At 53.8% G+C, this 5,000-nt stretch overlaps 1 protein-coding gene across 2 annotated transcripts in view; it reads right to left on the bottom strand.

Annotated features, from left to right (window-relative positions):
• BCKDHA (branched chain keto acid dehydrogenase E1 subunit alpha) overlaps positions 1–5,000 on the bottom strand; it is a 45,521-nt gene that overhangs the window by 23,162 nt on the left and 17,359 nt on the right. The gene's annotated exons all lie outside the window — the stretch shown is intronic.

Raw genomic sequence — 5,000 nt, forward strand, 5'->3', positions numbered from 1 at the left:
TGCCGACAGGCAACAGGGAGGGTGCTGGGTCTCCCATGTCGGAACTATAAGAAAAAGAATTTACGGTAAGTAACAAAATTCTCTTTTTCTTCATCGTTCCTTATGGGAGACCCAGACCATGGGACGTTCTAAAGCAGTCCATGGGTGGGAATAAACAGAAAACTGAGAAGTAGGCGAAACCTAACTTCACAAAGGGGCGACAGCCGCCTGAAGGATGCGTCTGCCCAAGCTCGCATCTGCCGAAGCAAGAGCATGCACTTGGTAGTGCTTCGAAAAGGTATGCAGACTAGTCCAAGTGGCAGTCTGACAGACCTACTGAGCCGTAGCCTGGGCCTGAAAGCCTAAGAGGGACCGACAGCTCTGATCAAATGTGCCTTGATCCCCGGCGGGAGAGGCACTTGAGTACACTGGTAGGTATCGGAAAAAAAAGGCCGACCTAAACCAACGAGCCAGGGTCGGCTTAAAAGCAGAGAGGCCCTTACGCTGACCAGCGGTCAGCACAAAGGAGAGGTGCACCGCCTAAGAACGCGGTGCGAGTCACATAGATCCGGAGCGCCCGCACCAGATCCAGAGTATGCAACGCCCTTTCAAGGCGATGAACAGGAGTCGGACAAAAGGAAAGCAGTAAAAATGCCCCGATTAAGGTGGAAGCAGCAACCACCTTAGGGAGAAAGTCCGGAGTCGGACGGAGGACCACCTTGTCTTGATGAAGGAGGACTCCGAAGAGAGTGAGGCCACAACAGAGACTCCTTTGAGGGAAGTTATGGCCACTAGAAAGACCACTTTCTATGAAAGACCAAACAAAGAAACCTCCCTAAGAGGCTCAAAGGGGGGTTTCCGGAAACCGTGAGGACCGAATTAAGGTCCCAGGGCTCCAAAGTCCGCCGGTAAGGCGGAATAATGTGAGATGCGCCCTGCATGAAGGAGCGCACCTGGACCAGCCGGGCGATACGCCGCTGGCACAACGCTGACAGAGCCGAGACCTGTCCCTTAAGGGAATTGAGGGATAGTCCTAGCTGCAGACCGGACTGTAGAAAGAACAGGAGGGTCGGCAAGGCCAAAAGGCCAAGGAAACTTCCGAGCTCGAGTCATAGTGGAGATGACTTCAGGAGGGATACCAGAAGTAGTCAAGATCCATGACTCAAACGCCACACCGTCAAGCTGAGAGCCGCAGGTTCTGGCGGAAAAGACGGACCTCGTGAGAGAAGGTCTGGACAGTCCGGAAGATGCTATGGCATCTCTACGGACAGACGGAGCAGGTCAGGGTACCAAGCTTGCCTGGGTCAGTCTGGAGTAATGAGAATGACCCGACGGCCCTCCTTTCTGATCTTGCGCAGGACTCTGGGCAAGAACTAGAGAGTGAAACACGTAAGACAGACGAAGCTGGGACCAAACTTGAACCAGTGCGTCTGCCGCAAAAACCTGAGGATCGTGGAGCCACGGTTTGACGGCTGAGACAATCTGCCTCCCAGGTTCCCACGTCTGAGATGTGGGCTGCAGATATGGTGGACTAGGAGTCCTCCGACCACTGAAGAATGCGATGAACCTCCAACATTGTCAGGCGGCTGTGTCCCACCCTGGAGGTTGATGTAGGCAAACGCTGTAGCGTTGTCTGACTGGACTCGAATGTGCCTGGCTGCCAACAGATGGCGAAAAGCTTAGAGAGCTAGAGACACAGCTCTGATTTCCAGCACGTTGATCCAGAGGGCTAATTCGGACAGAGTCCAAGTGCCCTGCGCTGCATGGTGGAGATATACTGCTCCCCAGCCGGATAGACGAGCATCTTGGTGAGGATCACCCGGGACGGAGCCAGGAAGGAGCGTCCCGAGACAGAGGGGCCGAAGCCACCACTGAAACGAACCCCTGGTCTGTGGCGAAGCCACCACCCCGTGGAAGGAGGAAGTCCGCTTGTTCCAACAGCGGAAAATATCCAGCCGCAGAGGACGTAGATGGAACTGGGCAAGGGAATCGCTTTCATTGACACCACCATCTGATCCAGCACCTGCATTAGGTGCCTGATGGACCGACGTCGACCGCCAGCGGGGGTACTGCTGTTTGACTAAAGGCAGCTTCACAAGTGTCGACAGAGTCTCGAATTGCGTCCCTGGGAATATGAACTTCTGGGTCGAAGTCAGAGTGGGCTTGGCAGAATGACAAACCACCCGAATTGTTAGAGTGGCGAAAGTGAGCGAGGCACTCCGCTAACAGTTTGCACTGGATGAAGCCCAAACTAGAAGGCTGTCCAGAACAAAAAGATCACTGCCAAACCCTAGAGGTGCAGGACGGCAATCACAGCTGCACCGCCCTTGAGAATACTCGAGGGACCGTGGCTACCCCCAAGGGAGGGGCCACGAATTGGACCACTCTGAATGCAAAATGTAGCCAAGGCTGGTGTGAAACTGCGATTGGCACATGCAGATAGGCATCTCTGATGTCGATGGATGCTAGGGAATCTCCTTGGGTCATTGATTGATCGCAGAGACTCCATGCGACAATGCCACACCTGAACATGCTTGAGAAGCTTGAGATCCAGGTCGGAAGGCATCGCCCTCTTCGGGTACTAGGAATAGATTTAAGCAGAAATCTCAGAACCGTTCCCAGTCGGGAACCGGTACAATTACTCCAGTGGCCTGCAAGAATGCCACAGCCTGTGAGAAGCCGGCGGCCTTGGAGCAGGGGAAAGTTGCAGAAAAAAAAAATCTGTTTGGCGGCCTGGATAGAATTCTATCCTGTAGCCGTGGGAGATGGTATCTCGCACCCACTGATCGGAGACGTGTTAAAACCATACGTCGCCAAGTGGGAGAGCCTGCCACCGTCCAAGGACGTTGCTGGCGTGTCCAGATAGCCAGGAGGAGGCTGACTTAGTGGCAGCATCTCCTGCGGTCTTCTCGTGCGCCATTTGGAGCCACCACCCCGCTTGGCTGAGCCAGTGGACGAGGCCGAGGGCTTAGAGAACGATCAGATGGAGGAACGAAAAGAACGAAACCTCGACTGATTCGTGTCCTGGACAGGTTTCCTGGTTTAGGTTTGTGGCATGGAAGAACTCTTCCCGCCAAGAGCTTTCTTAATAATTTCATCCAGTTGTTCCCGAATAGACTGGTCCCATCAAAAGGGAGCCCAGCAAGGAACTTCTTTAGAAGCATCCGCCCTCCAGTTCCGAAGCCACAGGAGCTTGCGGATAGCGAGGAAATTAGCCGAGGCCACCGCAGTGCGGTGAGAGTCTCCAGCATGGCAGACATGGCATAGGATGAAAAGACTGAAGTCTGGAAGTTAAGGCAACCATTTCGGGCAAAGAGTCCCTGTGAGGGAATGCATCTCCTCCAGAGAAGCAGAGATGGCTTTAAAGGGAACCTGTCATCAGGAATTTGGCTTTCAACCTAAACGTTTCCCCCTCTGCAGCTCGTGGGCTGCATTCTAGGAAGGTTTTTGTACTTTTTGTGCCCCTTTTTAAACCAAAATAAACACTTTATAAACTTGTACCTTTCTGTTTGAAAATCTTGTTAATTTTCCATGGGGGCGGGCCGTGTGGCGTCCGTTGCTGTAGCTTACGCCGCCCCCCATGCTCCAAATCATGCCTCATAACGCCGCCCACTGCGCCGAGGTCCCGTGCACGCCGGGACACCTAGTGACGTGGTCGCATGCACGAGAGTATGGGCGGCGCTGTGATTGCATCGCAAGTGCGCGCCCATACTCTCGTGTGCGCGCTCTCCCCTCTGTACGTCGCTCAGATCCTCTGCTTCTCCTGTGCTCCGCTCCTCCCATCTATTTCCTGCTGCAGGGTACGATGGGAAGGAGGTGACGTCGGGCCGGCGCAGAACGCTGGAGGCAGTGGGGGAAAGGGCGGGCACGAGAGTATGGGCGGGCACTTGCGATGCAATCACAGCGCCGCCCATACTCTCGTGCCTGCGACCACGTCACTAGGTGTCCCGGCGTGCACGGGACCTCGGCGCAGTGGGCGGCGTTATGAGGCATGATTTGGAGCATGGGGGATGGCGTAAGCTACAGCAACGGACGCCACACGGCCCGCCCCCATGGAAAATTAACAAGATTTTCAAACAGAAAGGTACAAGTTTATAAAGTGTTTATTTTGGTTTAAAAAGGGGCACAAAAAGTACAAAAACCTTCCTAGAATGCAGCCCACGAGCTGCAGAGGGGGAAACGTTTAGGTTGAAAGCCAAATTCCTGATGACAGGTTCCCTTTAAAAACCGCACTGCTGCAAATGGGGAGAACGAGGCACCTGCCGCCTCCATACAGATTTGACTAGAAGGACAAACTGGCGGACAGCAAAACTGTAAGTGAGGAGCCATCAGCCACTGATACAACGGTCCGGGCTGAGAGTCTAAACACCGGAGGGACCACCTTTGGTGAATGAGCCCGCTCCTTGACCACCTCTGGTGGAAAGGGAAAACTGCCATCAGAACCCCGCTTTGAGAAGCGTTTGCCAGAGCAGACCCTGGGCTCGGTTACAGTGGCCTGAAAACTGGAGTGGTTAAGGAACACTCATTGTTCTCTTAGGCAAGGTAAACTGGTGCCTTTTTGCCAGAGAGGGTTGTTCCTCTGATACTGGCGGATTCCAGTACAGAATTAATGTGCAGTGGGATAGGGGGGTGCGGTGGGCACACTTGGTGTGTAGAGAGGAGCATATATGTGTTGTGCTTCTCTGGTTCCCCCGGTTCAGTGGGTTTTTTTTTTTTGTTTTTTTTTTTTTTATATAGCCTGCACTCCGCACCCTGCTGTCAGCCACTGCTACAACTATCCGGGCTGAAATACTAGACACCGGAGGGACCACCCTTGGTGAATGAGCCCACTCCTTGACCACCTGTGGTGGAAGGGAGAAACAGTCATCAGAACCACGCTTTGGGAGCGTCTGTCAGGACAGGCCCTAGGCTTGGTCACAGTGGGCGGAAAACTGGAGTGGTTAAGGAACACACTCCTTGTTCTCTGTAAGGTATACTGATGCCTTTCTGCCAGAGGGGGATACACCCCTGATACAGGCGGA

Source organism: Anomaloglossus baeobatrachus, chromosome 9 (genome assembly GCF_048569485.1).
Source record: "Anomaloglossus baeobatrachus isolate aAnoBae1 chromosome 9, aAnoBae1.hap1, whole genome shotgun sequence".
Lineage (NCBI taxonomy): Eukaryota > Metazoa > Chordata > Amphibia > Anura > Aromobatidae > Anomaloglossus > Anomaloglossus baeobatrachus.